General features: G+C 39.4%; 1 protein-coding gene across 7 annotated transcripts in view; it reads right to left on the reverse strand.

Annotated features, from left to right (window-relative positions):
* piezo2 (piezo type mechanosensitive ion channel component 2) overlaps positions 1-20,681 on the reverse strand; it is a 310,405-nt gene that overhangs the window by 288,548 nt on the left and 1,176 nt on the right. The gene's annotated exons all lie outside the window — the stretch shown is intronic.

Here is a 20,681-nt window from a genome sequence, read left to right on the forward strand (position 1 = left end):
CCGGGGCTGTGGTGGAGGCTCCTTCCTTGGAGGCTTTTAAGCAGAGGCTGGATGGCCATCTGTCGGGGGTGCTTTGAATGCGATTTCCTGCTTCTTAGCAGGGGGTTGGACTAGATGGCCCATGTGGTCTCTTCCAACTCTACTATTCTATGATTCTATGATTCTAAAAGAGACTCAGCACTGATAGCTTCCTATCAAGAAACAATAAACCACAAACAAAAACAAATACGTAATAAAAGAGCCAGATTAGATAAGCTCTGCATATAAAACAAAAACATTTTGAATCTTTTAGTGCCAACTTGGAAGTGTCTTCCAAAATGAATTCCAATATTATTTTTTCTCTTTCTTTCAGCAGACTTTTTTACTGCTTCCCATTTTGATAGTGAAACATGAGTCCCCTTTGGGAAGATAAAGCGGGGTATACATAAATATAATAATATTTATAAAACACAGATCTATGTTTTTTCAACATCCTAGGATGACTGGTGAAATAGGCTTATCTGCTTTCCCCATTCTTTTGGTTTTATTCTTTCTATATGCTCAGTAAATTATTCTAGAGCAGTGGTTCTCAACCTGCGGGTCCCCAGATGTTTTGGCCTTTAATTCCCACAAATCATAACAGCTGGTAAACTGGCTGGGATTTCTGGGAGTTGTAGGCCTAAACACCTAGGGGCCCACAGGTTGAGAGCTACTGTTCTAGAGGAAGCTGTTTATCTTGCTTGGTGTACAAAACTACAGTAGGATCACCAAAGATAATATCACCCATTCTTTTCCAGGTGATGCTTCATTGCACTGTATATTGCAGATATATTGCTAAAACCCAATACTGAAACTGTGTCTTTTTCCAGCCCTCTTTCACTGTATTTCCAATGCCAATGCAGCAAAAAAAAAATCCAGCTTGACAGAAAGCAGGAAAAGGAGCAAGGTTGGGCTGTGCTTTGTTAAGGGAGGTATATCTTTAGTGAAGTGTGTTAAAGCACTGAGCTGCTGAGCTTGCACACCGAAATGTCCCAGGTTCAAATCCCGGGAGCAGAGTGAGCGCCCGCTGTTGCTCCAGCTTCTGCCAACCTAGCAGTTCGAAAACATGCCAATGTGAGTAGATCAATAGGTACCACTCTGGCGGGAAGGTAACGTCGCTCCATGCAGTCATGCCGGCCACATGACCTTAGAGGTGTCTACGGACAAGGCCAGCTCTTCGGCTTAGAAATGGAGATGAGCACCAACCCCCAGAGTCAGACATGACTGGACTTAACGTCAGGGGAAACCTTTACCTTACCTTATCTTTAAACAATAGTATGTGACAAGGAGGTTCTTTGTCCAAGACTTTGTTAAGGAAGGTATGCCTGCAAATAATTCTCTTGTCCAGAGGAATGGGGAAAATATGACCAGTGGATGCATGCCTCCCCATTGGCCTTTTTGTGTCCCTCAGCCCCTCTCAATTCTTTGAAGTAAAAATTATTCCCCAATATCACACAGGAAAGGTAAGAGAGCAATTTTGTCACATTGTTCCCAACTGTTGGGCCATTTCATTTCACTTCCAGATCATTTTTACTGGAGGAAGAGAAACCCTCTCCTCTGCACAAAACAGGGCCAAAAATACAACAAAATTACTACCATGTCCCCCAAAGAGTGTTGAAGACATTTGGAGTTTTTAAATGTTTAAAAGGGCTTTGACATGGGGAGGAAGCCATCCAACATTTCAAGGGGTGGGGGAGCAACGTGCCTCCAAACACACATACTTTACAGGCTCATCTATGAAAAACCACACTAGGATAGGAAAAACTTGCTGTACCACTCCTTTTCTTCAGGAAGTGAGCAGAAGGAAGAATTGTACAAAATAGGCTTTTTCAATCTCTCATAGAATCTTTATGCTTCAAAATTTTAAACCAGTTTTAAAAATGGTGCCATGGTCGTCTGAATACATTTTGTTTGCAAATTAGCATCCATTTAGCCTTACTTGCACTCTGATCCAGGGCTATGATTATACATCCAACACCAGGTTGTGTACACATGTTTCCTTATGGATTGTAAGCAACCCGATCAGCCATCCATCCAAAATAAGATCACTGAAACATAATGTGACTACACAACAAAAGGAACATATAATTACAGTACAGCAACTACCACCCACTGCACATTCACACAGAGCTGCCCTATAATTATAGAGCTACAACTGGTCAGCCTACTTCTACCGAGGTAACCTGTTCATGCAACAATGAATTGATATTGTGCTGGCAATTGGTGCTAGCTGAAATTACTCAGAAAAACATCCCTGTCCTATTATCCTTTATTTAGCACACCAAGTCTTTTATCATTACATTTTCTTGAGGTACTTTACAGAGTTTGGACTACAATTTCCATAAGTATATGATGATGCTGGTTGGAGGATAAAAGGCAGTTGTGGTACACAAAATAATTTACCCACATTCTAGACTTGTGCCAATACCTTCTGTAGCACCAGTTTTTCTGTTGCACACTTGGGTACTTCAACTTGCATGCTTTCCCACTTGCATCATTTTATGACTCACAATGATTTTATTAACACAACAAATAGCAGTGACTTTATTTCAGTACTCAGAACAATATTAATCCTGAGGGTTGACCATCCACAGGTGGCACACCTTCATTCCATTTTTTCTCTAACCCAGGATATTGCATCACATTCCAGTTACTCAATATTATTAAGACTATTCTTTTATTATTCAATTCCCTTATATGCAACACTAGTCATAGTGTTCCATGTATTAGACCAATTTTTTAAAACATATAACATACAGGTTGGATTTATATGATTTTGTTTACCTTAAAAACTTTAAAAAGAAGGCAAAAGCAAAAGAAAGTGGGTATAGATCGCATAACAACTATGATATAAGCAAAAGACTTTTACTCCTTACTTTTTACTTCTGATCTCTCAGTTGGAAGAACTACGCTTGCACTCTGAGTTTGTATTGGCGCCATTAGTACCATGGTTAACAAAATTAAAATATACAATAGATTGGTACATGCTGAATAAATGTAGTTTCTTGTTGCTTAAGAGTCAATTTTAACTACAAGTAGGCCTAATAAAAGTAGGCCTAAATAATACTGTAATCCACATTATATCACACTATATCATACAATAAACTCCGCAATAACTTGATATTAACACTGAAATTCAGCAATTAAAAGCAAATTAAGAAAAATAAAAACAAATTTAACTTAATGTAACATAGTTTTACTGTATTATAGAAACAGCTTTGACAATGTGTATTATTTCTTTGATTTTTTTGGGCCATTTGCTTGAGAGTTCCAATTACTTGAATTCCAGTTAACCGGGCGCTTACTGTGTGTAGATAGATAGATAGATAGATAGATAGATGAAGCTGGGCATTTAACATCAATTAATGCCTTGGAAAAACGGATGCCTTACATGCACAGATGCACCTTATCCATTTGATGTGCCTTCTACTGAAGACAGATCCAAGTACAGGCAGTCCCCAAGTTACAAACATCTGACTTACAAATGACTCATAGTCACAGGTGGGGTGAGACAACAGGAAATGAGAGAAATCTAGCCCTAGAAAGGGAAATTCACTCCTGAAAGAGTCATCATGGGGGGGAAAGGGTCTCCACTGAAGCTTTATCACCAATCCTTGTTTCCACAACAAGACAACATCCTTCCCTGTGCTATCCAAAGCTAATATGGCTGGAGTTACACTTTCAAAATTTACCTGTTCTGACTTGGATACCAATTAAATGTAAAAATAAATCTACAGAACCTGTCTTGTTCGTAATCCAGGAACTGCCTGCATAGTGCTCAAAGTAATGCAATACAGATGAGAAACCACTCAGTTTAGATGCACAATCAAGGTAGGACGGTGATTCCTAAATGTTAGATCAGGCTGCTTCTTCAAATGCATTTTTATTCTTTTATCAGATTAGGAAATACAAGAAAGGGGAAATATTAAAGGAGGAAAATGTTTCTTTTTGTCCTTTGGTTTATTGGTGTCCTCCTTGTGGAGAGAAAACATTCTGTCATGCCCTATATCAGTTTTCCTCATCACAGGGTACTTCGTAAGTGCATTGAATCAAATGAATGCACTTACAAACCCTTTCAAGCACTGGTAATTTGAGCAGGAAGGCCACCTCATGATACGGGGGAAAGGAGCCCTTGACTGAATCAAGGCTCACCAGTATCTTCCAGGTCTTAATATTAAACAGCCCCAAATGATAAAGTTGAAAAAATTACACCATGCATAATATTAAAACAATTTAAAATGTGCACCTTACAAAAATAAAATGCCACTAAAAACAGTTCAGCACAACAACCACTATACCTCCATCCATCAATCCATCCATCTATCTATACACACACACACACACACACACCCCAATTCTAAAAGCCTGTCTGCGACCTTTACTTGCTGTTAGAAGAAAGGCAAATAGGAGGCAATTCTGATCTTGTATAATTGGTCTTCTCGTTAGCCAGACATGTAGGTAAAATCAGACCTCAAAGTACTATGAGCTAATCATTAATCAAGGGAAAGACCCAAACCTTATATAACAGATGGGGAACCCAAAAAACAAAATCTCTCAAACCATGCTTTTCATTTGTAATAGGCTTATTCTACACTTGGCATATGACCTCCCTCGGTTCACTAAGAGAAGTGTCAAAAGATTATGCAGCTGTCTGTACATGGCACACAAACTAAAACAGATTAATAGAAGACTACTGTCACTTAGTTTCAATATCTAAATACAAAAACAATTTTCTACAAAAAATATTTATAAAACTGATAGGTTATATGCCTTCAAGGTAGCACACTCTGGGTAAACCAGTTTACAAACTGTACAAAAGTTTTTCGCTATGGTTAAAAGTGCATTGCTCTCTGGAGACGGATTGCTTATGCACTTTAATCCATAGAGCAGTCAACATCTCACATGTGGTCTCCGAGAAAGCAGGCGAGATGGGTTTAAGACCTGAATTATTCATTTGTTATCATCAAGACAAAAGATACACTGAACTACATATCAGTGTGGGAGGTGTAAGAAACCACAGTTGTGAATGTCGAAGAGGAAGCATACAGAAGGCATCAACCTGGGTGAACAAACCACATGTCAGCAAAACACTTAAAACACACATATTTTTTAAAAAATCCATCCGCAACACTGAACAAAAGAAAAGATCAACAGTGAAAAATAACACTTACACAATTTCAAATTGATTTTTGCAACTCATGAACAAAGCACGATCCTTTAAAAAATAACACTTGAGGATATATTAAAATGATGTTCTATAAACTACAATGTTGTTCTCAGTTCCGCTTGGTAGGCTCTCCCTCCCTCACCTTCCCAAATAGTAAATGACTTCAAGCACGTATATTACTCTGCATAAACTATCACTAGATCAGGAAAAAATTAGGAATATGTTTAAAACTTCCAATGTCCAAATTTTCCAGCAGAAGGGTTGTCAGTTCACCACAATATTTTTCACCTCTTCTGAAAATGTATTTGCTCAAAACTCTTTGTAAAATTTCAGCAAAAATACTCCTAAAATGTTGGGAGGAACCCCCATTAGTTTCTATAATGTTGACCAGTGGGAGGGGGGAGTTGATACTGAACTGTTTCATTCTTGCATACAACAAAAAAATAAGCGTAGATTGATGTTCCTATAGAGAAGAGGAGATAGCCAGCAGAGTATAGTGGTTTGAGCACTGGATTATGCTTCTAGGAGACCAAGGCTCAAATTCCTTCTGGAAACCCACTGGGTGACTTTGGACAAGAAACATTTTCTGAACTTCAGAGAAAAACAGAACACATACCGCTCCTGAAAAAAAATCACTAAAAAAACTCCATGATAGGATCACTTTAGGCTTGCCATAAGGCAGACAACAAGAGGAGAAAAAGAGGTCCAAAGCTTGACAGGCTCTTACGAGAAAATAATAATAATAATAATAATAATAATAATAATAATAATAATAATAAAACTTTATTTATACCCCGCCACCATCTCCCCAATGGGGACTCGGGGCGGCTTACATGGGGCCGTGCCCGGGACAAATACAATACAGCAAAATATAAAGACAACATATCATAATACAATTACAGCAATACAATAAATAATCATATACAGTACAACACAAAATCAAAAAAGCAATATAACAGGGCGGGCCGCATGAACACTCAGTTAAAACTCGGGGTGAGAAAAGAATAAAAATAAAACCATGGGAAACAGGGACATAAGATAGCTAACAGTCTAGGGAATAAATGATGGGGGGGGAGTAACAAAAGAGCGTGTAAAAGTTACTCTCCGAAAGCACATCGGAAAAGCCATGTTTTTAAATCTTTCCTAAAGGCTAAAAGAGTGGGGGCTTGCCTGATTTCAATGGGCAACGAGTTCCACAAACGGGGGGGGGGGGGGGGGGGGCACAGCAGAAAAGGCCCTCTCCCTTGTTCCCACAAGGCGGGTCTGGGATAAAGGCAGTGGCGACAGGAGGGCCTCTCCTGACGATCGCAGAGATCGAGCAGTTTTATGGTAGGAGATACGGTCACGAAGGTAGGTGGGTCCCAAACCGTTTAGGGCTTTACATATGATGGTCTGCACCTTGAATTGGGATCGGAAAATGAACGGTAGCCAGTGGAGCTCCTTAAACAGGGGAGTAGATCTCTCCCTGTAACTCGCCCCCGTTATTAATCTGGCAGCCGAGCGTTGGACCAGTTGTAATTTCCGAGCCGTCTTCAAGGGAAGCCCCACGTAGAGCGCATTACAGTAGTCCAGTCTAGAGGTAACTAGGGCATGGACCACCATGGTCAAGTCAGACTTCACGAGGTATGGTTGCAGTTGGCGCACAAGTCTGAGTTGTGCGAAAGCCCTCCCGGCCACTGCCGACACCTGAGCCTCAAGCGTCAACGCTGAATCCAGGAGGACCCCCAAACTGCGGACCTGTGACTTCAGGGGGAGTGCAACCCCGTCCAGCACAGGTTGCCACCCAATACCCCGATCCGACGAGCGACTGACCAGGAGGGCCTCTGTCTTGTCAGGATTGATCCTCAGCTTGTTCCTCCTCATCCAGTCCGCCACAGCGGCCAGGCACTGGTTCAGCATCCGAGGGGCTTCCTTGGAGTCAGATGGAAACGAGTAGTGGATTTGTGTGTCATCTGCGTAGAGATGGCAACACCTTCCAAAACTCCGGATGACCTCTCCCAGCGGTTTCATGTAGATGTTAAATAGCATGGGGGATAGAATAGACCCTTGCGGGACCCCACAGGTCAATGGCCAGGGGTCCAAGCAGGTTTCCCCCAGCTTCACCATCTGGGAACGGCCCTCCAGGAAGGACCGAAGCCACAGTAGAACTGTGCCACCGAGTCCCATCCCGGCGAGCCTCCCCAGAAGGATACCATGGTCGATGGTATCGAAAGCCGCTGAGATGTCCAAGAGAACCAGCAGGGTTACACTCCCCCTGTCCAGCTCCCTGCGGAGGTCATCCACCAGGGCGACCAAAGCCGTCTAGGTGCTGTGTCCAGGCCTGAAGCCAGACTGCGAGCGGTCCAGAAAATCAGTGTCATCGAGGAACTCCTGGAGCTGCGTAGCAACCACCCGCTCCAGAACCTTGCCCAGAAATGGGAGGTTGGAAATTGGCCTGTAGTTGTTACATACAGATGGGTCTAACAAGGTCTTTTTTAATAATGGTTTTACTACCGCCTGCTTAAAGCAGGATGGAACTGACCCCTGAACCAGGGAGGCATTTATAATAGCCACAAACCAATCCAACAACCCATCTTTGGCCAGCTTCACCAGCCAAGAAGGACAAGGGTCCAGAGCGCAGGTGGTCGCCCTCACAGACCCAAGGATCCCCTCCACGTCATCAGGAAGGACAAGCCGGAAAAAATCCCATAAGATCGCACAGACAGGTACCTCGGTTAGGTAGGTATTCAAATAGGATAGCTTCACAAAAGATGACTACAATCAGTATCAGACAAAATAATAAGCCTACTGTCCTAGCCAAAGGAATAAATACATAGCAAAGATTTGTATGGGTAAGAATTGTAATCATTTTCCTACTACCATTATTATTATTATTATTATTATTATTATTATTATTATTATTATTATTATTATTATTATTATTATTATTATGACACAGCAAACAAGATAGATATGCTGGATTTCGTATCACAAAATCACAAGTCGAACACTTCCCAAGTGTCTAGGACTGTGTGATGTATTTTCGGATGATGAGTGCAGATCCCAGTAGGGTGGTCTTTTGCAGTTGGCAGATCGTGATTTTGTCAATGTCTATTGTTTCCAAATGCCAGCTGAGATCTTTTGGCATGGCACCCAATGTGCCGATCACCACTGGGACCACCCGTACTGGTTTGTGCCAGAGTCTTTGAAGTTCAATCTTGAGGTCCTGATAGCAGCTGAGTTTTTCCTGTTGTTTTTCGTCAATGCGACTGTCACCTGGGATGGCAACATCAATGATCCAAACCTTTTTCCTTTCCACGACTCTGATGTCTGGTGTATTGTGTTCCAGAACTTTGTCAGTCTGGATTCGGAAGTCCCACAGTATCTTTTCGTGCTCATTCTCCAATACTTTTGCAGGTTTGTGATCCCACCAGTTCTTTACTGCTGGGAGGTGGTACTTGAGGCATAAGTTCCAATGAATCATTTGGGTCACATAGTTGTGCCTCTGTTTGTAGTCTATCTGTGTGATTTTCTTACAGCAGCTAAGGATATGATCAATGGTTTCATCAGCTTCCTTGCACAGTCTGCATTTTGAGTCATCAGCTGATTTTTCGATCTTGGCCTTAATTGCATTTGTTCTGATGGCTATTATTATTATTATTATTATTATTATTATTATTACCCCGCTTTATATCACCCAAAGGGGACTTCAAGTGGCTTAACATAAAAGCAACAGTATAATCATTTAAAATATACAAATATAGTAAAAAGGTAAAGGTTTTCCCCTAACATTAAGTCTAGTTGTGTCCGACTCTGGAAGTTGGTTCTCATCTCTATTTCTAAGCCGAAGAGACGGCGTTGTCCGTAGACATCTCCAAGGTCATGTGGCTGGCATGACAGCATGGAGTGCTGTTACTTTCCCGTGGGAGCAGTACCTATTGATCTACTAATATTTGCATGTTTTTGAACTGCTAGGTTTGCAGAAGCTGAGGCTAACAGCGGGAGCTCACCCTGCTCTCAGGATTCAAACCACTTAACTTTAGGTCAGCAAGATCAGCAGCTCAGCAGTTTAACCTGCTGTGCCACTGGGGACCAATATATAAATAAATATATATACGAATTTGTATATTCGCATACAAATATATGAACATTAAAGGATTATCTACAAATAGTATTTAAAAATTCCCTGTTAAAACCATTAAAATATATTCAAAGTTAAAAACCACAGCACCTCCCGGCTAGATCTTAAACACCTTCCTGAATAAAAAGGTTTTAGTCTGCCACCGGAAGAACAGCAGAGAGTTGGCCATTCTGGCTTCCCTGGGCAGGGACTTCCAAAATCGAGGGGCAGCCACCAAGAAGGACCACTCTCTTGTTCCCACCAACCGAGCTTGAGATGGAGGTGGGACTGAGAGAAGGGCCTCTCTTGAAGATCTCAGTGCCTGGGCAGGTTCATACAAGGGGATGCAGTCAGCCAAATAGCCTGGACCTGAACTGTCCAGGGATTTGAAGGTCATAAATAGCACTTTGAATTGTGCCCGGAAACAGACTGGCCAGAAATTATATTATAATTACCATTAGGGATAGATGAATGGATGGATATATGTGTGTGTGAGAGAGTGTTTTATTAAAACTTTTTAATTAAAACAACTTCGGTGATCATCAGATGTTTCACCCATAGAAAGCGGGAAGAAAAGCAGAGATAAAAATTCAACAGGAAAGCCAACTGTACCACTGTATCTATTCATTTGTTTTTAACCAGAACATGAAGAAAGTGTGAGTTCCACTTGAAACAATAGAATTTCTGGCATGTAGCCTGAAGGCAAATATGAGGGGTTTATCACATTCCAATTTGCTTTCCATTATTGAAAACATAGCAAGATACAGCATCTGATGACTGATTTATAATGCCAGTTTTGCACAATCAAATTAATGATGTGAAACACCAAACAGTGGACTCCAGTGGTATGGGTATATTTCAGTTAAAAATCAATTATGTTCTTATTAATTTAATGGAACACGGATTACAGCAACAAGGTGAAACCAAACATATTAGAATGCTTCAAGCCTTGTATCTAATGTGTATCAGCACATCTAACCTTGTACTGAATTATGGTCTCTACAACCATGAGCAAGGGACTGTGAAGTTCTGTTTCAGTGTGTGGCACCTCTAGATTCAACACAAGTTTATCTGTCCAATACAATCATGGATATGGTACCCATTGTAGAAAGAAGGGGAATTCATTCATAGATAATATGTGTATATATATTAGAATATCTATGGAAAGCCAAAATAAACATTAGCACTTCATTTCTAATACCCAAATTACTACATTCAATTCACATTTATTGTATTAAGGAATAATATTTAAGTATAACATTACTTTAGTATTAGCCTGGCCTCTGGACACCCTGAGGAATTCTCATTTTATCAGTAATGTGAGTCTTTAGCCTGTTAGTCAATGAGATAAAGACCAATATTCCTAACAACTTAATTACAGTAAATGCTGTAATTAACATAAAAGGGAAATAAAAAAGAAGAGTTTAGCAAGATAATTTTGATAAAACAGCGAATAAAATTTCAGATATTATACTTCTGTTTAAAACAAATGGTTTCTTGTAGATTTAAACATTTTTTTTATTTCAATACATGCATACATTATTTCACTTTTAGAGTCAAAACCCAAGAGTATGGTTTAGAGGATTCAGTTAAAGAAATTACTGTGTTGTCGAAGGCTTTCATGGCCGGGATCACAGGGTTGTTGTATGTCTTTCGGGCTGTGTGGCCATGTTCCAGAAGCATTCTCTCCTGACGTTTCGCCCACATCTATGGCAGGCATCCTCAGAGGTTGTGAGGTATGGAGAAAACTAAGCAAAGAGGTTAATATATATCTGTGGAAAGTCTTTCCACAGATATATATTAACCTCTTTGCTTAGTTTTCTCCATACCTCACAACCTCTGAGGATGCCTGCCATAGATGTGGGCGAAACGTCAGGAGAGAATGCTTCTGGAACATGGCCACACAGCCCGAAAGACATACAACAACCCAAAGAAATTACTTCTCAGAACATCTGTTGGCATTTAACCTTTTTCTGTCCCTTCTCAACATCCATATCTTTTAACTTCAAATTATAACTTGAGTCTTACAGTCTGCCCTATGTTATAATAGATTAAAGAATATTCACTCAACCTTTTCTCTTATTGAATCACTCTCCCTAGGCCCATAAGAAATTATATCCTCTTCCCTTACATAACATAAACCTAAGTTGATAAAGAACTTATAACGAATTCCTTTTAGACCCATTTCCTCACAAAACTAACATTCTTCATTTTTGCTCAAACATATTTCACAAGAACACTGTAATGATGAAAAGTGCCTTTATTATTTCACAGTATGCTGGAAGATCCCACATTCAGTCTAATAAAGGCTCTCACGGTTGTCATTCACTTCTATCCCTAGTTACTGATGAGAGTGTGAGCCTTCTCCTCATTTTCATCAGTAACATGATTCCTAATCCATCTAAAATATAGACATGTGCTTTTCATTTTAAGAACAGACAAGCATCTCGAGCCCTAAGGATTACCTGGGAAGGAATCCCACTGGAGCATTGCAGCACACCAAAATACCTAGGAGTTATCCTGGACTGTGCTCTGACTTACAAGAAGCACTGATTGAATATCAAGCAAAATGTGAGGGCTAGAAACAGTATAATATGAAAGCTGACTGGCACAACCTGGAGATCACAATCAGATACAGTGAAGACATCTACTCTTGCATTTCGCTACTCTGCTGCTGAATATGCATGCCCAGTGTGGAATACATCTCACTACCATTAAAACAGTGGATGTGGCTCTTTATGAAACATGCTACGTTGTCACAGGATATCTACGCCATACACCACAGGATAAATTATCCTGTTTAGCCAGTATTGCACCACCTGACATCAGTTGGGAAGTAGCAGCCAATAATGAAAGGACCAAGGCATTGACATCTCTGGCCCATTCTCTGTTCGAATATCAGCCAGCATGCAAACGCCTTAAATCAAGAAACACCTTTGTAAGACATACAGAGACACCTCACAACCTCTGAGGATGCCTGCCATAGATGTGGGCGAAATGTCAGGAGAGAATACTTCTGGAACATGGCCATACAGCCCGAAAGACATACAACAACCCTGTGATCCCGGCCATGAAAGCCTTCGACAATACATACAGAGATATTCGCAGTTGCAGGCTAAAACCCGGAATCTCAAGCCATGGCTGACACCGATTAAGAGACTCCCTCCTGGGCATACAGAAGGCTGGGTGACTTGGAAGGCACTGAACAGACTGCGCTCTGGCACCACGAGATGCAGAGCCAATCTGAAGAAATGGGTACTACAAAGTGGAGTCCGCAACATGCGAGTGTGGAGAAGAACAAACCACAGACCACTTACTACAATGTAGTCTGAGCCCTGCCACATGCACAATGGAGGACCTTCTTACAGTGACACCAGAGGCACTCCAAGTGGCCAGCTTCTGGTCAAAGGAAATCTAGTATAATGTCAATATTTTAACTCTGTGATTTTTAAAATGCATTATAACTGTGCCCTCAATTCATTTCTGACACGATAAATAAATAAATAAATTGGAAACAAGTTCTTAAGCCAGGGTGAGCAAATTTACAGGGACTAATTTGGTCTTTACTTAAACTCTGAGGTCTACCAACAGGAATACGATACAAAATACATGCCTTTCCTCCCTCCCTCCCCATACAAAAAATAATCCCATTCTTAGTTACCAGGAGTTTTCTGCAGTTCAGCAATATAATGTAGGTGTTCATTGTGACTATAATGATGAGCAATTTTGTTGCTGTGGATATCAGAAATCTTCATCAACTGGCTTCAAATCACCAAGGGATCCACCAGTCATTCCAGCTAATTCATACGTTAAGCATCCAGGTCATACTATTTTTCTAAGACTGTGATATAATGTGTCATTATATCAGTAGAGACCAAACCTTCAAATGCTTTAATGGAGTTTCACCCAGCAACATTGAAAGTGGAGTCCAGATTGTACAAGGGAAGAAAATTATGAAGATATCTCAAAAGGACTACTTCTGTCATTATCCAGCTATTAAACCTAAACATTAAAATAAGCCACACAGGCCATATGTTTTTGAGACTATTTTATGACATTCAAACAGCATAGTGGTTCCACTAAGGTTAGAATTAAGACTAAGTAGTTCTCTTGTATAGAAAACAAAGAGTTATTATCTAATACTTATGTAAGTTCCATGTAAGTAAGTTACTGCATCTTGCAGATCATTGTCTCCTTGAGGGCCCTTACAAGACAAGGGTCCAAGTAGCCTGCCACCTATAGAAATCTAGACTTAACATCTAAATTTAATTGCTAGTCCCAATGAGTACTGACTCATTGAAAAAGGCTCATATAGATGTTAATTTACCATTCAGTGTTTGATTGAAGTTGGACTTGAAGATGCTAAACTTCAATTCCACATTATGTGAAATATCATAAGCATTTTATTGTTTGAACACTAGTCTTAAAATCAATTTTCATAATACAGTAGAGTCTCACTTATCCAACACTCGCTTATCCAACGTTCTGGATTATCCAACGCATTTTTGTAGTCAATGTTTTCATTATATCGTGATATTTTGGTGCTAAATTCATAAATACAGTAATTACTACATAGCATTACTGTGTATAGAACTACTTTTTCTCTCAAATTTGTTCTGGTGTTTAATTTGTAAAATCATAACCTAATTTGATGTTTAATAGGTTTTTCCTTAATCTCTCATTATCCAACATATTTGCTTATCCAACGTTCTGCTGGCCCGTTTACGTTGGATAAGTGAGACTCTACTGTAGCAGTAAAACCTAACTGATATCTGTTCAAATACTATACCTCAGTCCAATTGCTAACCAACTACTGAACTGTACATCATCAGCTATGTGAGCCCTGTGAATTCAATGGGTCTGTACTCACGGCAAGTGGCAATTAGATTTAACCCTTTAGCTTCAAATTGATTTGAAATTAGGCTGCTATAAACATGAAAGTCTCTCTCCCCAAAACTCAGAATAGTTAACAGGCTCCACTGTGCAAACAAAATTTCCAGTTTAATCTTTTAGATATATATATTCTTTAACCAAAAAAAAAAAAGCCAGCTGCCTCTCATTAACAGTTGCTATACAGAAATGAGGCCCATCTCCGTCTCATTGTGATAAAAGCCAAATATGTAATATCACTCACAGGAGTTGCATGCACACTACTCACAGGAGTTGCATGCACACTAAGAGAAACCGAAATCAACAGAATTCTTATAACTGCACATATTGATAAGCTCAGAGGAAACTTATGTTTACTACACACCATTCTGATAATGCATGATTAATTTCCAATTGGCATCAACTTTTATCTCCCTTATTCGAGAAGGGGCTGCTTACACTAAATGTTTATCCAGACTAGACAGTCATAAGTAAATTAGTCATCAGGAAAACAAGCCTTTCATTTAAAACGACTTATTACTTCGGTAAACAGGGTGCCTGCAAGGCTAAGATAGTTGGTAGTTATAAGACTAGCAAATCTACAATAAACTATGTAAAGGAAATTACATATTTGCGGAGACATACTGACAAAAGTGCAAGGTAAGTCTACTCTCGTACTTCACAGACTGTGTGCACATGTGTATATATAAAGTTCTGATCGGACACATTTTGTGCCTACAACACACTGGGTGTAAATCCAGTTGTTAATCCCTGCTATGGCATATTCAGTGAATCAATGGAATTTGTGGAAGCACTGATTTATCAGGCTCCCATAGATTTAATAAGTCTACTCTAGTTGAAACTGACAGCTGAATTCATGCCTAAATATTTTGTCATGTGGATGTTACACTAAGATGTCAAGAAACTTCCTTTCTCACGAATCAGAAAAAGACTGAATTAACTGGAACATCTCAGACAGCCAGTACGGACACTGCAAATCTTTTTAGTAAAGAAAAGCATGTGTAGAGCAAAGTGCTTCCTCAAGATGAAGAGCTGCAGACACTATTTCTGGGACAACAAATAAATAAACACCAAATACTATGCCTAAAGCAAGCAGTTTTGGGCAGTCGCCAATGCTTGTGTATGAGTTGGAAAGTATTTGGATACCTGATTTAAAAGTTCTTGGGAAACGTACAAAGAACAATGAAACCTGGGCAAGAGTTTCACCAGACTATCTGAGATGCTACAAGTCTGTAATATTTGGGATTGATTCCACTAGTGGTCAGGATAATTAGGTAGGAGTTTTTAATGAGTTCCAGATCATGAGGATTTGCCAATCCCTTGGTCTGAAGAGAAGTTTCAGTTCTAGCTGAAAGAACAGGAAGCAAAGCATTTAAGGAAGGAGCTCCATCCATATCATTCCTAAGTACAGTTGTTTCAAATAAAACAGTTCTCCATGGTTGCACCTTTAAGCAGTTATGTATTTTGTCTACCTTGACTCAGTTTTCTTTGCAGCAACATAACCCCTCATATGTTACAGAGATTGAAAAAGTAAATTTGGAGAACTATAGCTTACAGAATCCTCCAGCCAGCAAAACTACTATTTCTGGACATTATCACAGAAAATATATTTTTTCCAATCTCTGATTTTTTATATTATAATGGTTTGGCACCGGACAATGTCTTCTCCATTAGGTGAGATCCAGATACTCCTCTCTCCCAAGGACAAGGAGTAGATAGTAACTCACATTTTCACTAAAGATAAAGTTATGACTCCACAACCTTAATGTTAAGCTCTTCAGTTACAACTGCAGCGGGATGACAACAAAGGGAATCTAGTGATAAAGTTGTTTTAAATCCATTATGAAAAATAAATGACTTTTCAGAAGAAGAAATGCCTGAGTTCATACAAATTTAAGGGTAGCTGTGCTGACTATAAGACAAATGTAAATAGCGATGTGGAGGTAAACATAGTAGGAGGTAGCCATGTTGGCCATGCAGCAAAATACAACAAAATACAAAATCTACAAAAGAGAGAGATACCTTTATTGGTCCACTGAAATGCACCAAATACATTATGCGTATATGGTGCCTTTCTCAGGCCAACCAAAAAACTGAATTCTTGGCACAGCCTTTCACACAGAATTTTGGGTTGATCTAATATTAGCATAATATGGACTTTGGAATATGATCTAGTTGGGTATCTGAGTGTCTAGGTCAGAGATCCTCAAACTTTTAAAGTGGAGGGCCGGTTCATGGTCCCTCAGATTGTTGAGGGGCCGAATTATCATTTGGAAAAAAAAATGAACAAATTTCTATGCACACCACTGCACATGTCTTATTTGTAGTGCAAAAAAACACCCAACAACAATTATTTATTTATTTATTTGCTACATTTATACTCCACCCTTTCTCACCCCGCAGGAGACTCAGAGCGGCTTACAAGTTGTATGTACATACAATATATTATATATTACTATATTGTACTATACCATTATACCATAATATTATTAGAAATATTACATTTAATATATAGTATATAAATAATATTATTATATTATACAATATTATTACATTGCATTATTATTATTAGCCGTACTGAGTCCTCTGTACTGTAATAAATAAATAAATATTATATTGTATTACATTATAATATTATTATCAATATTATATGTATACACAATATATTATATTATTACCATAGCACAATATTAGTAAATGAATGAACAATACAATATTTAAAAATAAAAACAATTTTTACCAATATAAACCTATCAGGATTTCAATGGGAAGTGTGGGCCTGCTTTTGGCCAATGACATAGTCAAGTTAATTAAGATTGTTGTTGTTGTGTGCCTTCAAGTTATTTCAGACTTTGGGCGAGCCTAAGTCTAAAATTGAGGGCAGGGGCCAGGTAAATGACCTTGGAGGGCCGCATCTGGCCCCCGGGCCTTAGTTTGGGGACCCCTGGTCTAGGTGGACTGAAGAAACTGAACTCATCCTTTTCAAAGGGAGGATCAATACTAATCAGCAGAGGATACTGTTGTCCTTACACCCCTCTGCTCTTGAGAGATAAGGAAAGAAATGTTTTAAGATTCTCCAGTGTTGAAGAAAGCAGCTGAAGAGCAAAAGCTTCAAGGTTCTGAGCCTGAATGGAGAAAGCTACTCCAGTCCCCCTGCCCTTTGTGATCCAGCTTGTGATTCAGCGAGTAGTGAACCCACATGAAAATGCTAGGACACAGGGAATTGGGAAGCAGAAATCAAGAATGGTGGCTCTTCCTATCGACACTAAGATGTTCCGTTTTCCTCGAAAATTTAGGAAATCAAGCAATAGCCCAGTATTATTCATGGTCTGTCTGAGCTATCCGCATTTACTTCCAAAATAAATCATGAAGGTAAAGAGAGGCATCTGGAGTGGGACAGGATGGCGGGTAAGGATGTTTGCACATGCCATTTCTTCAGGTTTCTGGGGATGCTTTTGGGAAAGATGTGGCATCATGCAGATTTTCCAACCAATAAGGCATCCAGCAATATTTCTTTATTATGTAAGCAATGTACTGAAAATAAAAAGAACTCCAAAACTAAACAAGGTATCTAAACTGGATTTGCGATCACACAGTTCCTGATTTGTGAGATGCACTTACCTAGGCTTTTAAGTCACAGACAAGCATAAGTCTGCAAATATCTTGATCCACACATGAGAAAATAAGTACCAAGACCAAGCAACCAAATTTCCACTACACCTGCAACTAACATCAGCACTCTGTGTATGAAACATCAGCTAAACAAGATTTTACACGCTTGGTTTCATTCCTAATGCTTTTTCTGGATTACGCCAATGGGCCCCAATAATCCTGATGGCATTTCAATTTCACTTGAATTGTATTTAACCCAAACCAGCTGAATAAAACAGACACTTCTAGACGTTTGTAAACGGATCTACCAGCTGTTCTTTGATTAATTCTCGGCTTCCTCTTGCACACAGCATTCCATTTCTGAAATATATGCAGTATTAACCCTAAATCTGTCTATTCAGAAGTTGGTCTAAGAGATTTCAAAGTGTCTTGCTCTTAGTAAATGTGCTTCATATGGCAAGCCTAAAAGACTAACGTTTCTCTTGTTTCAAGGAAGTCAGAGATAGATTACAATTTGCCAAGATGGATGTCTTGATAATCTAGAAATAAGTGTCCCAATATTGTATATGTAACATTAGAAATAGGAGAACCATTTGCCCCCCACCCAAAACATAATAACTCTTTGGCTTTGAGATGGGGGAGGGGGGCTCATGACAAAATTTAGTTTTCAATTGAAAATAACAATGAACATATGTGCAATATGGATTCAATGTAAAAATCATTTTCCAGGCTAAACACGATTAATGTATGTTCTTTGGGAATCAATGGTGCATGCTTCCTAGTACACAAATTTCTTTTTTCCTTTCTACATTAATAAACAGTTGCTTAGGTGTCCTTCGAATTGCTTAACAACACTCACCAGATCAAACTGCAACCCTCGGTCCACTCATCTAGTACTAAACACTCTTAAAGTGAATGGAGTTTCTACTGAAGAGTCACAAAGGATGTCAAATTGTTAATGGCCTTTGGTTCACAGTTTCAGTCCCCACACCATAGCCCTATGGCCACCATCCCTGCCCCAATTTCCTTGGAAACAAGTCCTAGGCTGGAGCTACACTGCCATTTAAAATCCAGATTATCCGCTTTGAATTGGATAATATGGCAGTGCAGACTCATATAATCCAGTTCAAAGCAGATTTATATATTTATTTGCTGTATTTATATACTGCTTCTCTCACCCCAGCAGGGACTCAAAGCGGTTTACAACATGGTAATGGCAAAATTCAAGCCAAACATACATGAAAACTAAATTGCATGTCTTAACAATAAACATATGATTATGAATTAAGACAATAAAACCATTAAAACGTAAGAAATAGATAGCATTTAGCCATTAAAACATAGAATTAAAACACCTAGTATAAACATTAAAATCACATGATCCAAAATCCTAGACTGGTGCCGTTCCAATTGTCAATTGCACATATTTCGTTTATTTCTTGCACTGCATTACTTTATTGGCCAAAAGCTTGGTCACATAACCATGACTTCGTGTTCTTTCTGAAGGCCAAGAGTGGGGCACTGATAATGTGGATTATTTGCTTTGACAATCTGAATTATATGGCAGTGTAGATCTAGCCCTAGTGAACTCAAGGTACCTGCTTCCGATTACACCAGCGAAACACAGCACCGCAAATGAATTGTCTCTACTATGCCACCTAAAGCCTTTGTCAAGTGAGTCAACATGAAAAGTCTGGAGGGGGACTTTAAAAGGCCACACCATAGAAGAAGTATAATGACAGTATTTGCCGTTGTGAGGCAAAAAGCACTGTCATTTAAAATAAAAGGAAAGAGAAACATTCTGGAACAGAGCTTTCCAAGCTGTGTGCCGTGATAACGTTATTAGTGTGTTGGCTGCAGTGAGTAGGTGTGTCATGCAATGAGAAATGACAAAAATCTTGGAAGTATGCTATTATCTTACAAGTAATACAAATAATATAATCATACACATTAAAGGTTTTCGTGAGGTAAGTGATGTCCCCATATGTGTGTCCTTATCTCCCATAAGGGGTGGGTTTGCTAGTCAAACTGAATGACTGTGTCACAAAATGATGCATGTGTAAACATGAAATGTTTGGAAAGCTCTGCTATAAATTTTATAATTTTCTTATAATTTATCATCATTATCATCATCATCATGTTTATTTATACCCCGCTTTGCCTCTCCATAAGGAGACTCAAAAAGGTCACTCCGGGGATGCACAAAATGAAGTCTGGGTTGCTGTGAGTTTTCCGGGCTGTATGGACATGTTCCAGAAGCATTCTCTCCTGATGTTTCGCCCACATCTATGGCAGGCATCCTCAGAGGTTGTGAGGCTTGTTGGAAACTAGGCAAATGAGGTTCATATATCTGTGAAGGGTCCACAGTGGGAGAAAGAACTTTTGTCTGTCAGGCAAGTGTAAATGTAGCAACTGGCCACCTCAAATAGCATTGAATAGACTTGCAGCTTCAAAGTCCGGCTGCTTTCTGCCTGGGGGAATCCTTTGTTGGGAGGTGTTAGCTGGCCGTGATTGTTTCCTGTCTGGAATTCTCCTTTTTTTGTTTTTGTTTTTTTTAGTGTTGCTGTTTATTTACTGTTCTGATTTTAGAGTTTTTTTTCATACTGGTAGCCAGATTTTATTCATGTCCATGGTTTCCTCCTTTCTGTTGAAATTGTGGATTTCAGTGGCTTCTCTGTGTAGCCTGACATGGTGGTAGTGAGAAAGGTCCAGCATTTCTGTATTGTCAAATAATATACAGTGTCCCGGTCAATTTATCATGTGTTCTGCTGAACAAAATCTGGCTACCTATTTAAAAACCCTAAAACCAGGACAGTAAATAAAGAGCAACACTCTGAAAACAAGGGAATTCCAGACAAGAAACAATCAGGGCCAGATAATCACCTCCCAACAAAG

The sequence above is a fragment of the Anolis carolinensis genome, chromosome 4 (genome assembly GCF_035594765.1).
Source record: "Anolis carolinensis isolate JA03-04 chromosome 4, rAnoCar3.1.pri, whole genome shotgun sequence".
Taxonomy (NCBI): domain Eukaryota; kingdom Metazoa; phylum Chordata; class Lepidosauria; order Squamata; family Dactyloidae; genus Anolis; species Anolis carolinensis.